The sequence below is a fragment of the Desmodus rotundus genome, chromosome X (genome assembly GCF_022682495.2).
Source record: "Desmodus rotundus isolate HL8 chromosome X, HLdesRot8A.1, whole genome shotgun sequence".
In the NCBI taxonomy this organism is placed as follows: Eukaryota; Metazoa; Chordata; class Mammalia; order Chiroptera; family Phyllostomidae; genus Desmodus; species Desmodus rotundus.
The window spans coordinates 46,402,477-46,425,816 of NC_071400.1; the positions used below are offsets into that span (position 1 = coordinate 46,402,477).

Below are 23,340 nucleotides of genomic sequence, written 5' to 3' on the forward strand. Positions count from 1 at the left end.
CTGGTTGTCCTGTCTGTGGAACAGGAGGGGGTGGTTTGAAGGATTGGTTTCACTTTTCTCCCTTCCTGAGCCACACTCTTCGCTGTTGTTCAGCCTCCAGTCTAGTTCCTCCGGGTCCTTCTGCTCCCCACTAGGCCTTTAGTTCACCAGCTGTGCTGTCCTTGAGTTGCACCAATTAGGGGCAACTCACATTCCACTTTCTTGCTCTTTGCTGTCTTAGATGCTAGGGGCACTCAGTGCTGCTATGGTGTAGTTCTTCCCCCTACTGGGTCGAGTCTTTCTGGGGAATGCAGTCTCCCCTAGTCCTGCAGCTCCCCTCTGCTGGGCATTCTGCCTTCCTCCTAGAGAGCCAGTAGGCCCTGCAGAGTTCTGTGCACAGGGGCTACGTAGGAGTTTTTCAGAACTGGTGCTTTTGGCTGTGGTCGCCTGCAGGCAGCCAGGCCATTGATGGGGTTGTGTGGCCCATCTCGGCTTTGGACTTCGGTTGGTTGCAGATCCCCTGCTTTGGGTCTGTGCCTGGGGGCAGCCAGCCACTGATCTGGTTGTGCACCCACCCAGGAGCTTTTTGTCTGTGCGCCCAGGCAGCCGGGCGCTTATCAGGGCGCCCGCCCACCCGGGGTTTCAGGTGTGGGCCCCAGGCTACTGATTGGGGTACGCACCCACTGGGGCACTTTGGGTCTGGCGCCCAGGCAGCCGGGCTGCTTATCAGGGCTCGTGCTCACCTGGAGTTTCAGTTGTGGGCCCCTAGTCCGCTAATTTGAGTGCGCACCAGCCGGGCTTCAGGTGAGCTCAGGGTCTGCTTTTCTGCGTTCACCTCCTTTGAGTCTTAATGCACTACAGAAAAGAAAAAAAATTAAGAAGAGTACGCTTTCTTACAGTATGGAATTTCCTCAGAAAACTAAAAATGGAACTGCCCTTTGACCCAGTAATTCCGCTGCTGGGATTATACCCTAAGAACACTGAAACACCAATCCAAAAGAACCTGTGCACCCCAATGTTCATAGCAGCAAAATTTACAATAGCCAAGTACTGGAAGCAACCTAAGTGCCCATCAGCAAACGAGTGGATCCAAAAACTATGGTATATTTACACAATGGAATTCTACGCAGCAGAGAGAAAGAAGGAGCTTATACCCTTTGCAACAGCATGGATGAAACTGGAGAGCATTATGCTAAGTGAAATAAGCCAGGAAGTGAGGGACAAATAAAATATGATCTCACCTTTAACTGGAACATAATCAATAGAAGAAAAAAGCAAACAAAATATAACCAGAGTCATTGAAGTTAAGAACAATCTAACAATAGCCAGGGCGGGGGTGGGGGGTGGGGGCGGGGACAGTGGGTAGAGGGGATTACAGGAACTACTATAAAGGGACACATGGACAAAACCAAGGGGGAGGGTGGAGAGGGGGGAGGGAGGTGGGTTCAGCTGGGGTGGGGTGGAGGGATGGGGAGAAAAGGCATACAACTGTAATTGAATAACAATAAAAAAAAAAAAAAAAAGAAGAAGAGTACGCTTTCCTAACAAGGACTAAACGTGTTACTGCATGACCTTCCACATGTTACCTTGAACATCAGATTCTGACTTACAGTTTAAAGTGGGAAAAAATTATCATTTTGGAGGTTTGTGGGAGATTATGTGCACTATGAAACATGCCCCATCAGCTAAAAGAATCATTCTTTTTTGAGTATTTTATATTTATGCTATTACAGTTATCCCAATTTTTCCACCTTTGTTCCTGTCTATGCAGCTTGCCTCCACCATTCCCACAGTCAATCCCTGTACCATCCATTGATCCTTCATATATGTTCTTTGACTAATCCCTTCACCTTCTTTCAACCAGTCCTCACCCCCCGCCCCTCTTACAGCTGTAAGTCTGTTCCATGTTTCTATGCCTCTGGTTCTGTTTTCCTTGTCAGTTTATTTTGTTCATTAGATTCCACTTACAAGTGAGATCATATGGTATTTGTCTTTCACTGACTGGCTAAAAGGATCATTCTTTAGGTAGAATGCAAATGCTCCCTGACAGTATTCATCAATCTCAAAGGAAAGGTATATAGAGGGGAAAAATCCCAATGAGTGTATACTATAACTGTAGGTATCTCCTATTTATTCTTAAGCCAATAACTGGAGCACATTATATCTGATTAAATAGAAATGACTTGACTTCAGTTTACCCTGTCACTCTGATTAAGCACTTTCCACATTTCCTTTACCTTTTTATGTGCTCTAAATTATATTTGCCTTTACACTTTGCATGGCAACTGGAACAGATGTACTATGCTTGTGCCAGCAGATGTTTTGAATTTTCTGAATAACTTCTGTCCCAAATGTCCCTCACTGAAGCAGTTCAAGATACATTCAACTAGATTTTTCCAGAAGATTCCATAATAAGAAGGGCTGACCTCATTTTTTTCCCAGTTAACCATCTTGCAGTTTCTTGATGAATCAGAACAAACATAATTCATGCTCCTCATATTCCTCATAGAAACATCCCTGATCCAGGAAAGATTTAACCAGCATGAAACCATTCACGTTGTCTTTCTGGATATCCTTATAAACATTTAAAAATGTTGTTTCCCTTTTCTCTCCTTTTCAAGGTACCTCTCTCTCATTTCCCAAGCTCTGGTGTGGGGAGCAGAAAGCAGAAGAATATTAATTCTTTGGAGCAAACTGTCAATTGTTATGGAGTAATGGGAGTTGGAGAAGAGCTACTTTCTTCAGGTATGTGAGAGCACTAGCCTGAACCTGTGCCTCTTGCTGTTCATACATTCTTCTGTTGTGGAATTCAGGTCAGAAATTCTGTATCACTTACCTTCTACTCCTCCTTCTACTCTTTCCACCCTCCCTTCTCAAAGCCTCCCAAGAATGAATTCAGAACCTTGGAATGAAGGTGAACAGAGAGTTTTCTTCACTCATCTTGACTTTTGTGCACTGGCTTGAGTTCTCCCAAACTGTGTGAATTCATCAACTGTGTCGGGACAGAGGTACTCTTGATCATTAAGTGCACTCCAGCACAAAGGCACTTCTCTTATCTAAAGTCTGTGGCCTAGTGCAGTGAGGTACCTATAGAAGCTCTGTTAACTCATTCTGGATAGAAAGGTAGGATCTAGCACCACCTCCACATGCAAAATAATCCTTCAACAGGCTGGTTGGGGAAATACAGCTTACAATTCAAAAACAATTCAAGGTACCATTCACTTAAGATTCATAAAATGTCATTCAGAATGTGAGGCCCAGGAGGAGAGTTCAATGATGACTAGGAAGTTAGGGAATGCAATTGATGTAATTCTGCCTGGGCTCCCTCTTTCTGCCTATCCAATTACCATGTATCTTTCAAGGCCTACCTCAAGTTCCACTTGATCCAGGAAGCCTTCCCTGACCACAAAAGTAAATTCTGAGCTCTCTCTTTTTTGATCAATTATTGCTTGAACTTGGCACATTTTAAAATTATTTCTGTTTGTTAGGACTTTCTATGAATGAATATCATACCTCTCCATATAGGGTGCAACTTTCTTGAGAATAAGAACCCTGTGTTACATATCATATCCTCCACAAAGGCATTCATACACACAGTAGATTCTGAATCCTCAATGAAGAAGACCCTCTCTCCATCCCTTAGCTAGATCTCATCTGTTCTTCAAGATCCACCACTAATAAACCTATAATCCACATACAAATACTGCATTTGGTTATATAAGTGCAACTTCAACACAAGTCCTCCAGCCCTCCTTTCTAATCAGATTGCCAGCCCCTAAGCTAGGGGTGTCAAACTTATATTCACTGGGGGCCACATCAGCCTTGTGGTTGCGTTCAAAGGGCCAAAATAATTTTGGGACTGTATAAACAGAACTACTCCTTAACTATTAAGGAGCTGAAATTACATTCGGCCCTTTGAAGGCAACTGCAAGGCTGATGTGGCCCCAGTAAAAATGAGTTTGACACCCTTGCCCTAAGCCTCTCCTGTACAGAAATTCTGAATCAGCTAAAATAGTAATGATATTTTTCAAGGCCTTCTCCAATCTCCCCAGAGGGAAGTTACTCATTTAACGTTCAATAATTTTATTGTCTTTACCATTTATTGTTGTTGCTTAAATATAATCTTCCTCACACCTTCCTTTAGCCCTTTTTTGTTATTAAATATTGTTTCTCAAATTATTAGATGATTGGCCTCAGCATATTCTATTTCTCTTTCATCTGCTACAGCCCTTGAATGTAGTGCTGGGTGCCATAGTAAGCACTCAAAATGACATTAAAAGAATAGAGGATATTCAGGACAACAAAAATGCTAGGCAAAAAGAACACAATTAGGTAGATTAGTCTCTCCTTATATTTGGAGGTCTGTGTAATGTTGTTCACCTTCAAGTGCAAACATATTTCCCTACAAATTACACTACACAAATAAATTCCACTGGAATTTACTTAAACACAACCACTTAGACAAGATGTGTCTTTTTGAAAGAATTTATTAGCTGATATTTTGTTTTAGGATGGCCAACTGAAGCAAAAAACTGAATAATCAGGTATTTATTGTGCTCCTTTTCCATGCAAGACCCTGTGCTAGGTAATGTGAGAGTTTAATCCCCCAAACAGGTGACTATCCTTAAAATTATTTTGAAAGAGAAAAACACAAAACCTTGAGCAATATATGATAAAATAGCTAAATAAAGCTCATTTTTCTCAGTCAAAAAGTACTCTCCCCACCCTGCCCTCACAGCAAGAACAGACTAACAATAAATCAATCTTTGCAAACCTTTGACACTGCCAATTTATTTTGGACATTATCAGATTCTGAGTCATACTTTACTTTTGCAATTAGTTCTCCAAATTTTCCCTCATTTTATGTGAAGAATCAGATTCATAAATCCTACAGTTAGAAAGGTATAAGAGGTTATCCAGGGTTTCTGCAACTTTGTATGTGTGTGGGTAAAGGGGTGCCATGGACTCTTTCGGCAGTCTGGTGAAGGCTTTGGATACTTTCTCAGAATAATCTTTAAATGTATAAACTAAAATGGATGATAGTGATTCTTATTATTTAAAGTTCAAGAGCAGGCAGCACTAATCTATAGTGTCAGAAGTCAGAACAGGTATTACCCTTGGGGTTTCTCATTGGAAGGGGGCAGGAGGAACCCTTCTGGAGTTGAGGTATTGTAGTACTTTTGTTTCTCATTCTGGGTGCTAATTACACAGTTATTGTCACTTTGTAAAAATTCATTGAACTGCACACTTATGATTTAGTCTCCTTCCTGGATACAGTTTCAACTTCAGTGGAAAATTAAAAAAATAAATAAGACATATAGGATTATAAAGGAATCTGTTACATTGAAATACAGTTCCAACCACAAACTCTTAAGGAATCCCCTCCCTAGGTTAAGAACCAAGAAAAGAAGAGGCAAGGAGAACAAAAAGGTATGAGACAGGAGCCCCTTACTTCTAGGAGACTGAGGGAGAAACACTGACAAATCTGAAATCTGAAGAAACCAATAAATATATTTGATAAGAGCCAGTGATAAAGAAAACCAAGAGAAAAGTGGAAATAAGTATTTTGGTTGCTAGAGTGTCAGGGCAGAATAAGTAGAGGATGTGGAAATCCATGCTGTCCGTGGATGGGTGTGAAGGCTGTGGGTAAGTTGAAGGTAATGCATTATTCTTGAAGTATGGGGAGTCAAGGCCTTGGGAGGCTTTGTATCTATTTGTCCACGGTGAAGTAGGCATGTCAGCAGGTAGTATGGAATAAAGCTGATAACTATTGCTGGGTACAGAATGGGAAAATAATTTTGAACTTGGAGTTCAAAATTGAAGAATTTTTTAAAAGGCAGTAACAGAGATTGCTGTTTTATGACATGATTCAGTTCCGTTTCACAAACGTTTACTAAATGCCTACTAGATTTAATGTACAGTAGTAATATGCTAGAATCTTCTCTGGTTAATGGTTTTAAGTAGGCTCTAAGAGTCTCTCTTTTGTGCCTTCCAGAAGTACTAGAACTATCTAATTTGTAAATTGCAGAATTATATTTACATTCTAGGTTGGTATAAATTAAGACTGCTGTTTATTCAAAAGTGTGATTCTTTAGATACTACAAATCAAGCAAAACTGTGGCAAAAAGACAATAGAATACCATATTTTTTGGACTATAAGATGCACTTCCCCCCAAATTTGGGAGGAAAATGGGGGTGCATCTTATAGTCCAAATGTTGCTTACCTGGCTCACTGGGGGGGGGGGGGGTGGAGCAGGTTTTCTTTCCCTATTTTCCTCCTCTAAAACCTAGGTACGTCTTATGGTCTTGTGTGTCTTATAGTCCGAAAAAAATACTGTATATTCCTACTTGGGTTAAGAATGTGCCTCAAAGATTTTAGTTGGGTTTTTTTCAAGTGTTCTGGTCAATGTAGCTCAGTTGGTTGGGTATCGTCCCACAAACTAAAAGGTTGATTCCTGGTCAGGGCTCATGTCTGGGTTGCAGGTTGGGTCCCAATTAGGGACACATGCAGGAAGCAATCAATTGATGTTTCTCTACCTCTCTTTTTCCCTCCCTTACTCTCTCTGGAATCAATTTTAAAAAAGAAAACAAAAATTTTTTAAAGCCTATTTGTCCAAGTGTTTCTCTTCAGGCAATATTCTTTTCAACATAAAAATTGCTTGGGCTATATAGAAGATGAGACACCCCAGGAAGGCAGCAGACTGTAATAACCACTGAATTAGTCCAATGATTCACCCTGGTATCTTCTATTATTAACCATTTTGAAAGCTTGATAATGAAAAAGGACCATGGAAAAGTCCATCCAAGTATAGAAACCCAGATAATGAAGAAGCTTCCAAACTTCCCTGCCTACTCTATTTTTCTATTGTCTAACATGTAGGTCACACTGAGTTTTAAGGTAGGAATAGTCTATTTCACATTGAGGAAGATAGTGGAGATGGCTAAATTCAGGGAGTTTACTGTGTTTCTTTCAGTGCCTAAAATCTATTCTGTCTTTGTCATCATGACTACCAGTCAAGGAATGTTTTATGACAGACTACATGACTGCCAATAAAACATTTTTTTTCAGAAAAACACTATGCCTCCTATATCATGTGGTGAAGGTTAGTAAGGACTAGTATTTAAAAGGAAAATATGTCTAAGACAACTCTAAAGAAATAGTTTCTCTGCAGCATTTACTGCTGAGCTAATATTTTGCTGTTATAACCTCTATGAAACAGAAGTTCCTAGGTTCATAATTTAATTCTGCTCTTTCTCCTCTCCTCTCCTCTTCTCTCTTCTACCCTTCCCTGTTGTCCCCTTTCCTCTATTCTGTTTCTTTACTCTATCCTTTCTCCTTCAGAGTGTTTTATTTTTTAATATTTGATTTTTATTATATTTTTCCATTACCCTTTAGTCCCCTTATACCTCTTCACCCCCACAATCACCACACTGTTGTCCATATCCATGGTACTTTGTTTCTTTTTGCTCAATCCCTCCAACCTCTAACCTCCCCACCCTTAGCTGTCATCCTGCACTCTATCTATAAGTGTAACTTTATTTTGCTTCTTAGTTCAGTTTGTTTATTAGATTCCACAGTGAGTGAAATCATATGATATTTGTCTTTCCCTAATTGGCTTATTTCACTTAGCTTTTGTTGTCCAGGTCCATCCATACTGTTGCATAGGGTAGAAGATACAAATAAGTGGAAGAACATACCATGTTCATGGATAGGAAGAATTAACATCATTAAAATGCCCATACTATCCAAAGCAATCTATAGATTCAATGCAATTCCTATCAAGATTCCAAGGATGTATTTCATAGAACTTGAACAAATATTTTAAAAATGTATATGGAACCACAAAAGGCCCCACATAGTAACAGTGATCCTCAGAAAGAAGAACAAAGTTGGAGGAATCATGCTACCTAATATCAAACTATACTATAAGGCCATATAAATCAAAACAGCATGGTGCTGGCATAAAAACAGACACATAGATCAGTGGAACAGAATAGAGAGCCCAGAAATAAACCCACACCTTTAGAATGAATTAATATGTGACAGAGGAAGCAAGCACTTACAATGAGCTAAAGATAGTTTATTCAATAAATGGTGTTGGGAAAATTGGACTGACTCGTGCAGAAATATGAAACTAGACCACCTTCTTACACCACATGTAAGAATAAATTCTAAAAGATTGAAGACTTAAATGTTAGATCCAAAACCATAAAATCCTAGAACAAAACATAGGTAGCAAAATCTTGGACATCACTTATAGTAATATTTTATCAGATATATACCCTAAGGCAAGGGAAACAAACAAGAAAAAACAAATATGACTACATCAAACTAAAAAGTTTTGCACAACAAAGGAAATCATCAACAAAATAAAAAAAGACAACCCAGAGAATGGGAGAACATATTTGCAGACACATCTGATAAGGGGTTAATATCCAAAATTTATAAAGAACTTACAAAACTCAATACCAAAAAAAATAAAAAAGAAAGAAAAATTCCAAGTAACCCACTTAAAAAATGAACAAAGGACCTGAATAGGCACTTCTCCAGGGAGCAAATGGATGGCCCATAGACATATGAAAAGATGTTCAACGTGATTAATCATCAAAGAAATACAAATTAAAACCCCAGTGAGATATCATCTCACACCTGTCAGAATGGCGATCATCAATGAATCAACAAACAAGAAGTGCTGGCAAGGATGTGTAGAATGTTTGAAAGTGTAATATTTCTTGTTACAATGTATAAAGATTGTCCATGCATGTCACACACAGGTGGTACTGTTTCATTACTAATTTTATCTTGGAATATTTTAAATTCTCAGCATTTTAATAGTCACATCCAGATTTTCATAGCCCATTTATTTTTGCCCTTGGCTCAATACTACTGCTGCATCTCAGAGCAAAGTGCCTTAGGGCTCCGAGTATAGCAACGTGAAACTGTCAAGCCTTGTGTCACCTTAACCTCAGAGTAAAAAACCTATTAAAATTTCCAAGTGGTCTCAGAAAATCTGTTTTCTGGCACTCAGAAGGCCAAAAGCAAAAGCTTGTATTCCTTTCTTGAAAAAGAGCCAAGTATATTCAGAAAACTATAGGATACTGAAGAAAGAAATTGAAGAAGATACAAACAAGTGGGAGCATGTACCAGGTTCATTGATTGGAATTATTAACACCATTAAATGTCCATACATCTCAAAGCAATCTATAGATTCAATGAAATTCCTATTAAAATACCAATGGTATGTTTCACAGATATAGAACAAATATTCCAAAAATTCAAAAAGAACTAAAATAGACTCCAAATACTCTCAGCAATCTTGAGAAAGAAGAACAAAGTTGGAGGGATCACAATACCTGATATCAAACTAAGGTCACTGTAATCAAAACAGCTTGGTACTGGCATAAGAACAGACATATAGTAGACTATGTTGTGTTTCCTAAATTTGGGTATTCATGTCTTTTATCAGTTCTGAAAAATTATCAGTAAATATGTCTGCAAATGGTGCCTCTCCTCTATTCTCTCTAGTCTCTCTTTATGTTTTGACATAAATTAAGTATTTGCATTCTGTACTCTATCTCTCTTTTTCATCCCAGCTCATTTTATTTCTGTCTCCACTATAGGTAATTCCTCTAGGTTTTTCTTCTAGCTTGCTAATTCTCTCTTCACCTGTGGTCTGAGCTGTTTTCTTTTTTTTTTTACCATTCAATGAATTTTTTATTTAAGTAAATATATTGCTCATTTCTAATAATTTAGTTCCATTTAATTATTTTTCAAAATTTCATGCAACTTCTAATAGTCTTGTTGCTTTCTCATCTTTGTGATACATCCTTAATTTTTAAAAATATGTCATACATAAGTATTCTAAATATCTGAAGTCCTCAGGAATATAAATCTGCTCATTATTGTTTCTGTGGACTCTTGCTTATGGTGCTTTCCTTTTATAGGTGTTTGGTGATTTTTCATTATTGTGAACTCATATCTGATTTTCCATACTCTTATCATAAAACTGCAGGCCTAAATTGTATTTTTTTTCAGAGTATATCTTTTTACTTCTCATAGGGAGGAAGGACACTACTAACCTGTGATCACATTAGTTCCCTCATGTGTTCTGGTTTAGTGAGGGAGACTAAGGTTCAGAGTAGCCTTTCATGTGCTCCCAATCCTACTGCTATTTCAAGTCTTAGTGAATTGAAAGCAGAACTACCATATAATTGGTATTTCAACTCAGAACAATGCCCGTGTGTCTAGCTTTCTTATTACTCTTACTCCTAGCTTTTGTTTCAGTTCATGGTCTATACCTTTTAACTTGAGGAACTGAGGTGGTTTTTGCAATCTCCTCTCTATATTCTGTAATCCCAGAAGCACACAAAAACTATATTTTATCCAGGATCTTACTGTTTTTTCAGTTAGTGAGTATTCCCAGTATGTCTATTACATCACATGGCTGGAAGCAGAAGTGTCTAGGCAATGTAAAGTTTTATGTCCAACCACCATATTAAATGCCTTGACTCTTGGACTCAAATAGACTACTACAAACTAGTACACTCTGCACCACTAATAATGTTCTAAAATGTATAACTTGTTTTCCCTAAAAATAACATGAATTATTGAACTTAAACTATTGATAAATCAGCAACAAATGCAACTTTACTGAATCTTTGACTTGGCAGACAGTCATATAAGAATGATTTGTCCTAAACTTATCAAATCTAAACAAATAAAAGTTTTCTCTCTTTTCCACTTGCTAGGAGCAAATCTTCTCCCCATCCTACTCACCATGGCCCCATTAAGTTCTCCCTCCACTCCTGCTGCAATGTTTAATTTATGGAATTTCATTTCACAATCAAATTGACTAGAATAGAGGTCTTCCACAAATAGAGGGTAACCTATAAGCTTTTATGATAATAATACAATAAATAAACAGAATGATTTTATTTTCAATGAATTTTATATATTTTAATAAAAATAATGATTTGCAAATAACTACTTCATTTTAAACTATTTTAAGTATGCAAACTTAATTTTTTAAATTTTAATTAAATTTATTGAGGTGACATTAAAGATTATGTAGGTTTCCTTTTTATAATTATTTATTTATTTATTTATTTCTTATTTATTTATTTTAAAGAGAGGGAAAGGGAGGGAGAAAGAGAGGAAGAGAAACATCAATATGTGGCTGCCTCTTGTGCATCCCCAACTAGGGACCTGGCCTGCAACCAAGGTATGTGCCCTGGCTGGGAATCAAACCCATGACCTTTACGTTCACAGCCTGGCACTCGATCTACTGAGCCACACCAGCCAGTGCATATACAGGTTTCAAGTGTATATTTCTATGATACATGATCTGTATTTTGGATTGTGTGCTCACCACCCAAAGTTAAATGACCTTCTGTCAATGTATATTTGGCCCCCTTTGCTCTTTACTATTCTCCAACCCCCTTCCCTCTGGTCAAATATGCAAACTTTATTAATCCATTCCTATCACAGAACTGTACCACTGGTTATCTTTATATGTTTGATTTCCAGGAATTTATTTCCTCTGCTAATAAGTCATAAATCTGATCTAAGTTTTGTTTCTTAATTACTTAAGTGGAATGGAGGGAAGACAGAAGCCATCAATCCCATGTAAAATCATCCTTTTCCCAGGGTTTCAGATGAAACATTGACCGATATCCCAGGAAAAAGTTTTAGCTTATAGAAATTTCATAATTTGGAATGGTAATAGTCAATTCACCTATGTGTCATATGTAATTAGTGAAAATGCTGAATGGCAGAAGCCCACTGGAGAACAAGTCTTCCAATTGTTCATCTGATCATATCTAGAATTAGGAGCATAATATTTAAAAATATACTTTATTTGGCCATGTTTCAGCTCTTAATACCTCATCTGGCAAGCACCTCCTAAAAAATACGTATCCTACCTTCCCATATATTAGTTAATATTTAGCAATATGTGATGATTTTTTAAAAGATTTTATTTATTTAATCTTAGAGAGAGGGTAAGGGAGAAAGAGAGGGAGAGAAACATTGATGTGCAAGAGAAACATCGATCAGTTTCTTCGCCCACGTGCCCTAGCTGGGACCTGGCCCACACCTCTGAGGCATGTGTCCTGACTGGGAATCAACCTTTCATTGAAATGACCTTTCATTTTGTGGGATGATGCCGAACCATCTGAGCCACATTGGTCAGGGTGATATGTGATGATTTAATGAAGCTGAGTTGAATGAAATAGAACTGAATGCTGAACAAATATCATTATCAACTTTTTAAACATTACTCTCATCTTTTTCTTTTCATGAAAAGTAAAGTTTGAGCCATATGTTTATCCCACATATTTGGATTTTTGATAATATTTAAATCAGTCATTTAGAGAAGTGGTTGCCAAATTTCTCTTTTTTTAACAGTAGGGTTATGATCCTTCCCCACCCATACCAAAAGTACAATGAAAACAGAAATACAATAAGCCAGGCAGTAAAAGACAAATACCATATGATCTCACCTTTAATTGGAACCTAACCAACAAAACAAACAAGCAAGCAAAATATAACCAGAGACATGGAAATAAAGGACAAATGGACAATAACGGGAGGGGATGGGAGGGGATAATGGGGGGAAGGGGGGAAGGTTTACAGGAACAACTATAAAGGACACATGGACAAAACCAAGGGGGGTTGGAATCAGAGGAGGGAGGTGGGGGTGGGTGGAGTCGGGGGGGATAGGTGGGGGGGAAGGTAGAAAAATGTACTTGAATAACAACAGAATTTAAAAAAAGGCAGTTGGAGGTATTGGCATTTTTATACCACCCATTTTGGATAGTGTGTGTGTGCGTCTGTGCACTTGTGTGTGTTAGAAATATTAATGATAAAATACCAAATTCTAAGTGAGGACATTTTTATCTTTTACTAATGTGCCTTGCTAGTTCTTAACACATTGTAGATGCTCAATAAACATTTGTTAAATGAAAAAAAACAGAAATACATACACAGACACAGACACACACATAAAGTAGATGTCAAGCATGTTCTAACATGAGTTAAGGGCTCTAACATGAGCTGGTCAGTCTCTTCCTTGTCCCATGCTGCAGTCTGAATGGTAACTCCTCAGAACCCTGCCACTTTGAGGATGAGTTTGAAATTCAATATCATCTTTAATTAGGTTGTAAAATGCTCAAGCTGAGGGTCTTCCTATATTTAGTATAGACACTTAAGAAATATTTGTTAAATATTATTGTACCAGAATTATGTTCTCAGATCTCTGTTGTTTTTAGTCTACATGTTCTCCCTGAGTAAGCTCATTCATTATCATAGTTACAATTACCATCAATATATATACCATTCCTGTATCTATATTTAGCCTGATCCTTTCCCAAGAATTATAATTTCCAACTACCCTACGGCTATTTCTACTCCTGTGAACCAAGGATGGTCAGAACATCACACATTTAAAACATCCAAAATTGATGTCAAGTCTAATCCCTTCTAAATCTTTTATTCTTCCCATGTTGTCTCTATCACCCATTGTCATCAATAAATTAGACACCTAGGGTGAACATTTACCTTAATAATTGATCTTTCATGACCTCATGTGCACTAAATCATAAAGTCCTGCTAATTTTATCTCCTAAATATTTATTGAATCTGTTTTTTCCACTCTGCTTTGACAATCCTTACCCTAGTTTATGCCCTTATCACCTCTTACTCAAAAGAGTATTTAGGAAAATTTTCACCCAACCATTCTACTAGCCTTACAGTATCAAATCTTATATTAGAATCTTCTAGTAGATCACTAACACTAACTTAATATATTTCAGTTTTGATGTTATACAAGTCCTTCTTTATCTGGTGCTTGCTTTTTTGGACTTTTAAAAAATTTTTGCTCTATTAAAGTTGTCCCAATTTTCCCTGTTGCTCTTCCCTGTCTTCTCCACCCTCCGCTCCCACAGTCAATCTCCACCCTGTTGTCCATGTCCATGGATCATTCATACATATTTCCTGACTATACCCTTCCCCTTCTTTACCTCATAACTGCCTGCCCCTCCCCTCTGGTGGCTGCCAGTCTGTTCCTTGTTTCCATGCCTCTGGTTCTATTTTGCATGTTTATTTGTTTTGTTCATTAGGTTCCTCTTATAGGTGAGATCATATGGTATTTGTCTTTGCCACCTGGCTTATTTCACTTAGCATAAGTTCTTTCTTTCTGCTGCAGAGTATTCCATTGTATAGATGTACCACAGTTTTTTGATCCACTCATTTACTGATGGGCACTTAGGTTGCATCTAGCACTTGGCTATTGTAAATAATGCTGTTATGAACATAGGGTACACAGGTTCTTTCAAAATGGTGTTTCAAAATTCTTAGGGTATAATCCCAGCTGTGGAATTACTAGATCAAAAGGCAGTTCCATTTTTCGTTTTCGAGGGAAATTCCATATTGTTTTCCACAGTGGCGGCACCAGTCTGCATTCCCACCAACAGTGCACTAGGATTCCCTTTTCTCCACAACCTCACCAGCATTTGTAATTTGTTAATTTGTTTATAATGGTCATTCTGACTAGTGTGAAGTGATATCTCATTATGGTTTTAATTTGCATCTCTCTGATGGCTAGTGATGCTGAGTATCCTTTCATATGTCGCTAGGCCCTCTGTATGTCTTCCTTGGAGAGGTGTCTATTCAGGTCCTTTGCCAAACTTTTAATTGGATTGTTTGTCTTCTTGATGTTGAGTTGTATGAGTTCTTTATATATTTTGGAGATCAAACCCTTGTTCAGGTATCACTGACAAATAACTTTTCCCATACAGTTGGTTTGCTTTTCCTTTTGATTATGATTTCTTTAGCCATGCAGAAGCTTTTTAATTTGATGTAGTTGCATTTGTTTATACTTTCCTTTATTTCCTTTCCCTTAGAGTATATATTGGTAAAAATATTGCTGCATGTGATATCTGAAATTTTCCTGCCTATATTTTCCTCCAGGACTTTTATGGTGTCATGGCTTATGTTTAAGTTTTATATCCATTTGAGTTTAATCTTGTGTATGGTATAAGTTGGTGGTCTAGTTTCATTTTTGTTTTCATGTATCACTCCAGTTCTCCCTACACCATTTGTTGAAGAGGCTATTTTTATTCCATTTTATGCTCCTGCTCTTTTGTCAAATGTTAATTGACCATGAAGACCTGGGTTTACTGCTGTGCTCTCTATTCTGTTCCATTGATCTATGTGTCTGTTCTTATGCCAGTAACACACTGTTTTGATTTCAGTAGCCTTGTAATAAGTTTGATACCAGGTATCATGATCACTCCAACTTTGTTCTTTCAAAAGATTGCTGAGGCTATTTGGGGTTGTCTTGGGTTCCACATAAGTTTTTAAATGTATGTCCTCTATCTGTGAAGTATGTCATTGGTATTTTAATGAGGATTGCATTGAATCTATAGATTGCTTTGGGTATTATGGACATTTCAATGATGTTAATTCTTCTAATCCATGAACACAGTATGTGCTTCCATTTATTTGCATATTCCTTAATTTCTTTCTTCAGTGTTATGTAATTTTATGAGTATAGGTCTTTTACTTCCTTGCTTAGGTTTATTATTAGGTAATGTATTTTTCTTGTTGGTACAGTAAATGGAATTTTTTTTGCTAGTTTCTGTTTCTGATTTTTCACTGTTGATGTACAAAAATGCCTTTGAATTCTGAATATTGACTTTGTATCCTGCCATTTTGCCAAATTCACTTATTATGTTGAATAGTTTTTTTGGTGTAGTCTATAGGGTTTTCTACATACACCATCATGTCATCTGCATATAATGACAGTTTTACTTCCTCCTCTACAATTTGGATGCCTTTTTATTTCTTCTTCTTATCTGATTGCTATGGCAAGAACTTCCAATAGTATGTTCAATAACAGAGGTGTAAGCAGAGATTCTATCTTATTCCTGATCTTAGAGGGAAAGATTTTAGTTTTTCCTTCTGAATATAGTGATGCCTGCAGGTTTCTCATATATCGCCTGCATTATATTGAGGTATGTTCCTTCTACTCCCAATTTGCCTAGCCATTTTATCATAAATGGGTGTTGTAATTTATCAAATGGTTTTTCAGCATTTATTTATGTGATCATGTGATTTCTGTCTTTCATTTTGTTTATGTGGTGTGTTATGTTTATTCATTTGTGAATATTATAACATGTTTGCCTCCCTAGGATGAATCTCATTTGATCATGGTGTATAATCTTTTTAATGTATTGCTGGATCTGTTTGCTAATATTTTGTATAGGATTTTAGCATCTATCATCATTGCAAATATTGGCCTGTAGTTTTATTTCTGTGTTGTGTCTTTACCTAGTTGTGGAATTAGGATGATACTAGCCTTGTAGAATGAGTTTGGGAGTCTTTCATCTTCTTGAACTTGTGGGATAGTTGGATAAGTATAGGGGTTAGCTCTTCCCTAAATATTTGGTAAAATTCACCTGTGAAGCCATCTGTTCCAGGGCTTTTGTGTGCTGGGAGTTATTGATTACTGCTTCAATTTCACTACTTATTTCGGGTCTATTGAGGCTTTCTGTTTCTTCTTGATTCAGTTTTGGAAGATTACATGTTTCCAGAAGTTAGTCCATTTTGCCCAGGTTGTCCAGTTTCTTTGCATAAGTCATTCATAGTAATTTCTTACAGCCCTTTGTATTTCTGTGATATTAGTTGTAATTTCTCTTCTTTTGTTTCTGATTTTATTTACTTGGGTCCACTCTATTTTTTTCTTGATGAATCTGGTTAAAGGCTTGTCAATTTTGTTTATCTTTTCAAAGAATCAGCTTCTGGATTTATTGATCTTTTGGATTTTTATTTTACTCTCTCTGTCATTTAATTCTGCTCTGATCTTGATTATTTCCTTTCTTCTACTCACTCTGGGCTTTGTTTATTGTTGTTCCTCTAGTTCTTATAGATGTAGGGTTAAGTCTTTTTTTGAGATTTTTCTATCTTCTTTAGGTAGGCCTGTATTGCTATGAACTTCCCTCTCAGAACTCCTTTTTCTGTGTCCCACAGGTTTGGGGTTGTTGTGTGTTCATTTTCATTTGTTTCCATAAACTTTTTGATTTCTTCCTTGATCTCACTCTTAACCCATTAATTATTTAATAGCATGCTATTCAGTCTCCATGAATTTGAATGTTTTTGAGGTTTTTTTTTCCTTGAGGTTTGTTTCCAGTTTCAAGCCATTGTGATCTGAGAAGATGCTTGATATTATTTCAATATTCTTGAATTTGTTAAGGCTTGTTTTGTCTCCTACCATGTGTTCTATCATTGAAAATGTTCCATGTGCATTTGAAAGGAATGTAAATTATGCTTTTGGAGGGTGAAAGGTTCTGTATATATTAATGAAGTCCAGTTGAAATAGAGTGTTGTTCAATGTTTTATTATCCTTGTTGATTCTTCAGATGTATCCATTGTTGACAATGGGGTGTTAAAATTCCCTACTATGAGTGTGTTGCTGTAGATATCCTTCTTGAAGCTTCCAAGATTTTCCTTATATATTTGGGTGCTCCTATATTGGGTGCATATATGTTTACAAGGTTTATATAATCTTGATGGATTATTCCCTTTGGTATTATGAAGTGTCCTTCTTTGTCTCTATTTATGATCATGTTTTGAAATCTATTTTGTGTGGTATGAGTATTGCTACTTCAGCTTTGTTTGTAAGTCTGTTTCCTAAGAATGTTTTTTTCTATCCCTTCATTTTCAGTCTATGTAGATTTTTTATTATGAGGTGAGTATCTTGTATGTGTATATGTGGATCTTATTTTCTTATCCATTTAGCTACCTTATGTCTTTTGATTTGAGCAATTAACCCATTTTCATTTAGGGTTATAATTGATAGGTACTTATTCATTGCCATTTTTGCCTTTGTACCTGTGTTCCTCTCTGTCTCCTTTTTTTTTTTTTTTTTTCATTTTAAAACAGTCCCTTTAGTATGTCTTGCAATGTTTGTTTGGTGGAGGTGTATTCTTTGAGCCTTTTTGTGTCTGGGAAACTCCTTATTTTGCCCTCCATTTTAAATGAGAGCCTTGCTGGATAAAGTAATCTTGGCTGTAGTCACTTGCTTTCATTACTTAGAATATTTCTTGCCATTCCCTTCTGGTTTGTAGTGTTTCTATTTAGAAATCATCTGTTAAACTTATCGGAGCTCCCTTGTATGTTAATTGGTATTTATCCCTTGCAGCCTTTATGAATCTCTCTTTGTCTTAGAATTTTGACATTTTGATTAGATGTGTCTTGGAGTGGGCCCCTTTGGATTCATCTTGATTCAGACCCTCTGTGTTTCCTGAACTTGTATGACTTTTTCTGTCATGAAGTTATTGAAGTTGTCTGATATTACTTTTTCAAACAGGTTTTCTATTCCTTGCTCCTTGCTTCTATTCTTCTCTTTCTCGTATCCCTATTGTATGAATATTATTATGTTTCATGTTGTCCTTCAGCTCCCATTACCCCTTTGTTCTTTTTGAGTTTCTTTTGTTTGCTTTGTTGCTGTGTCTGGGATTTTTTTTCTACCTTGTTGTCCAGCTCACAGATTCAATACTCTGTTTCATCTAGCCTGCTTTCAATTCCTTCTACTGTGTTCTTTATTTCAGATATTGTATTCTTCACTTCCTCTTGGCTCTTATTGATAGTTTCTATGTCTTTTTTCATGCTGGTGTGGTTTGCAGTAAGTTCCTTGTAGCTTTCCTGCAGTACTTTGTGGTTCTCATTGAGCTCATTGAGCATACTTACTACCACTTTTTTTTTTTTTTGGAACTCCACGTCTGATAGTTTGGTTACCTGTATTTCACTTAGGACTCTTTCTGGGGATTCCTCCCTTCCTTTCAATTGCAGGGGGTTTTTTTGTCTCCCCATTTTACGTGACTTTTCTTGTTTGATTCTGTTTCTTACATTGATCTGCTTTGACTCCCTGTCTTCATGATGTGATCTTCTGTGGTAGGAAAACTGTGGGATTCAGTGTTGTAGTATATTTGATCTCATGAACTTGATGCTCTTGGGATGGTTTCTCTAGATGTAATTAGGTTTTGGTTGTTTTTGGATCATTCTTTGGTGGATCCTTCCCTCCAGGTGGCTGAGTGTGAGTCACTCCACCTACCATGTCTTGTATGCTCTTGTACATGTGCTGCCAGAACAAAACCACAAAGCCCAGAAAACAAACCCACACCCACAAAAATAACGCCCACCCACAGTCATACCATGAATAGCAAATGGGCCAATAGTAGCAAAGGTGTAAAGAGATTAAGACTATCATAAGAAAGAAAAAACGAATGTGAGATGACTAACTGAACAACAGTGATTTTGACAAGTTAGAGGGAGGAACAATAATAAGAGTAGAGAATATAGACAAGGCAAAGTGAGAAAGAAAGTAAAATGTACATCGTAAATAAAAAAGGGGGGGAAGAAGGTGGAATGGAATAAGACAAGGGAAGCATATAGTATTAGGTTTAAACTGAAACTTATAACATATAGTGAAAGACAGAAAAGTAATAGGAACCAAATTGTAGAAAAAGATCCACCACAGCACTTTCAATAACAAATGAGCAAAGATTAATGTAGGTGGGATGGGAATAAGAGGCAAAAAAGAAAGAAAGAAAAGCTTAATAGATGTCTAGATGAAAGAGAAGTGATTTTGAGGGGGTTGAGGGAGAAGCAATGCTAAGAGTGAGGAATAAAAACTAGGGTAAGACAGGGAAAATGAAAATTTAAGATGAAAAAAGAAAGACAAGAGGAAGGTAAGATGGAGTAGAAGAGGAGAATGATAAAATTTGAGACTTGAAATACAAAAATAGTGACGGTCTAGAAATAAAATTGAAGAAATGAAACAACAACCACCATATCCACAACCAAAAAGAAAAGATTGACAAATGTGGAGAGTGAATAAGGGCATTTTAAGAACAGGAAACAGAATGTGAGATGACTAATGGCAAGAGAAATGGTTTTGAGAGTCTCCAAGGGGGCGAATTAGTAATAGTAAGGAATGGAAACAAGTCACAGCTAGAGAGAAAATAAAATTTAAAATGATAATAATAAGAAGGAATAAGAAGGTAAAATGGAGTAATAGAAGGGAGGAATATAATATGAGATTTGAAATAAACTAATATAAAAACTAGTGTCCTATTAGGCACAAACTTGAAGGACAAGAAATGAGTATTAAAAAGCTAATGCAGGAGAAAAAAATATGCAAATCATGAAGACCGGTGGAATTAATCTCAGGAGAATCTAGTGTTTACCACTGTCTTTTCTTTCCTGGTCCAGCTCTGGTGATGTCAGGTGGTGTTCCAATCTGGCTCTAGGCAGCCTGTTCAAAACAACCAGTGATCAACAGTCTATATCTGTCTCCTTCAGTTGTTTATACAGTCAATTGGTAATCAGCACCACAGGATGGGGCACAGTAATTCCTGCAGGTGGGGCTATTACTTCCCCTCAGGCTGCTGCCACTTGGAGAAGAGTGCTCTGCCTGAGAAAGATGGCTCTTGCATTATGGGGGATGACTCAGCACCAGGATCCTGGCTACTGCTCTCTCCATTCTCTCCTGAAAGCCACTGTCCCCAGTCTCTCCACCAGGGTCTCTAGTCCACTCTGCACTCCATTTGCCTGCACTCAGGGTAAGTGGCTGCAAACAAAACTTTGTGTGTTGGCCCTTTCAGAGGCTCTCTGTATCTCCAGCCATTTCTCCCTGGCAGACAGAAAACCCACACTTTTCACAGCTGGATGTTTTCTGCATTCCATTCTGGCTCCGGTGCTGCAGGCTGGGGAGCCCAACTGGGGTTTAGACCCCCATACTTCTCAGCAGGCCCCCCTGGCCACTGAAACATCCCTCTTGCATTTCACCTGCCACCCATGAGAGCCCAGACAACCTTCTCACGTCTCCTCTGCACTCCGTACCAATTACATTGTGATGAAGTGGTTTGCCCTGTCTGTCCCTGGTTATAAGGCTTCTCTCCAGCTAGTGTTCAGTTGTTTATTCTGGATGATTTCTGTACAATTTAGTTATAATTCCAGATTGGTCCAGGGAGGAGGTTAGTGTAGCCTCCACTTACTCCTCCACCATCTTGGATCCTCTTATTTTGGCCTTTTTAAAAAATTGATTTCTACCTGGAGCATGGTGCTTTTCTAACACTGAACTCCTTGGAGTTTTCTAAACACCACTCTGGTCTTCCCACAATTTTATGCCCAGTGCAGCAACTTCTGCCTTAAATAGTCTTTGTTTGTACCTTCACTCTTTTTTTGGAAGACTCCTTTCTACCCTTTAGAATGTCCTATGGAGGTTGCCTTGGTGCTTCCCTCCTCTGTGCTTTCATAATATTCTTTGCATATTTCAATTAGAATGCTATGCAATAAATGCAACAGAAATCTGTTTGTGTGTTTGTGTTGTGTTTGTGTCCTGTGCTAGATTTTAAACTATTTGAGGGCAAGGACTAATGGTGGTGGTGGTAGTAAATAGTGATGGTCACACAATATTTTTGGAGGGAAAGAAGGAATGAAAACAGGAAGAAAGGAAAGCAAGAAGGCAGGAGCTCTGTAACTGTTTAAGAAATGGCAATATAAATTTGCCTGCTGGTTTATAAGAACAGGTTGTATTAATATACAATTATCATGGTTTTATGACATCTGATTTTACTACCAGAAAGCTCAACTCTGGAAGCAAATTACATGTAATCAAATGACATCACTATGACTGCTAATGACTTTTACTTTATCTATCTACTTATTTAATTGGAAAGAAGGGAATGGAAAGAGAAAAGAGGGAGAGAAACATTAGTGTGAGAGAGAAACATCGATTGGTTGCCTCTTGAACGTGCCTTGATCAGGGACTGAATCCATAACCTAGGCATGTTCCCTGACCAGGAAACAAACTAGTAAACATTTGCTTTGCAGGATGGCACTCAGGCAACTGAGCTATACCATTCTGGGCTGACTTCTAATGGCTTTAAAAGGGTGCTAAAAGCAATTTTTATAACCAGAGACTGTAAAGCATAAAATGAAATATTTCTTGCTTCTCCCATGAGTGATTAATGCTAAGTGCACACTCATAGCAGGACCACAAACTATGGTTTGAGAAAGTGGGCCAGGGACCTCTTAGTGACTATTGAGCAGCAGTAATTTGCTTTCCTCCTTTAGACTTTTCCTTCTTTATTGTTAAGGCCTTAAAAATCTGGAGGTTCCAGCTGAGAAACTGAGGGCCTCCTTAACTACAAAAAGGTTCAGGCCCTTGATTCAGGAGACAATAAAAAGTATAGTATTGTTGGAGGTAACAGAGAGAGAAAGAACAAGAAAAAAATAATAATTTTATATGGGAAGTTGATTAAGAGTGATTTTTTTCATCCAGAGTAATAAACTTGAATATAATCTAATATTCAAAACTGGAAATAGTTTTTGAACATCTGTTGTCTGGGGCATATAAGGAATATACAAATAAATAAAATATAGCCCCTGCTCCTAAAGAGCTCATAATCTGCTAGGTGAAGACTTTGCAGAAATCTGGTCAATCATCTATATCAATCATTTCCAAATTGTGTTCGACAGAACCTAGATTTAGTATCTGACAGAGATGGACATATAAAATTAAGCATTTTACAATGTTGTAAGATACATTCAAAAAAGTGTTTCCCACCAAATACTGAAGATGAAAGGAATGAAGGAATTGTTGACCAATTCTGTTGCTGTATGATTTAAGGAATTCAAAGTGATACAGCTGCTGGTGGCCATGACAGTGCCAGTTAGTATTTACTGAGTGCTTATTATGTGTCAGGCACTCAATATTTTACAGACTTTACATATGGTGTCTTACTTAAACCTCATAACATTTTGAGATAAGTACTATTATACAAACAAGGAAACAAAGGCTCAAGGAAATAAATTAACTTATACAAGTCCAGAAAAATTTTTTCTATTAACATTCTTTTAAGTTTCTAGATCAGTTATTAAAACAAAGAAATAAACTGCAACTATGAACAATTACTACATATATGTAAATTTTATGTTAAAAACTGTGTAGAAAACGTTTTCCCCTGGGTGGGCATGATAACCCTTCTCTGTATCTTAAGCAGCTTATTCTAAGGTTGCCCCTTGAAGTCTTCCCCTGGTTCCTCCTATCATCCAAGAGAAAGATCCTTGGGGAAGGTAACAAACTGAAAATAAAGAGTTTCTCAAGTGGCTGTTCAGGGTCTAAGCGTGTTTGGGAAGTGATCAGTGAGTTTACTGAAAATTCCCATCTCAAGGTCAGTGACACAAAGTCCTGGAATCAGTGAAATTCTCGCCAAACATTTTCTGGTAGGCCTAAGAGTAGAGAAGCCAGAGGAAGATATTGTTGTATGGTCACTAAGTTAATGGACTTTATATCA

General features: G+C 37.4%; 1 long non-coding RNA gene across 1 annotated transcript in view; it reads right to left on the bottom strand.

Moving 5' to 3' along the window:
* Window positions 1-247: 247 nt before the first annotated feature.
* Window positions 248-23,340, bottom strand: part of LOC123478815 (uncharacterized) — a 57,804-nt gene continuing 34,711 nt past the window's right edge. The window contains exon 3 of the long non-coding RNA XR_008426021.2: window positions 248-834. This is a non-coding gene — a long non-coding RNA (uncharacterized lncRNA). The remainder of the gene's footprint in view (window positions 835-23,340) is intronic.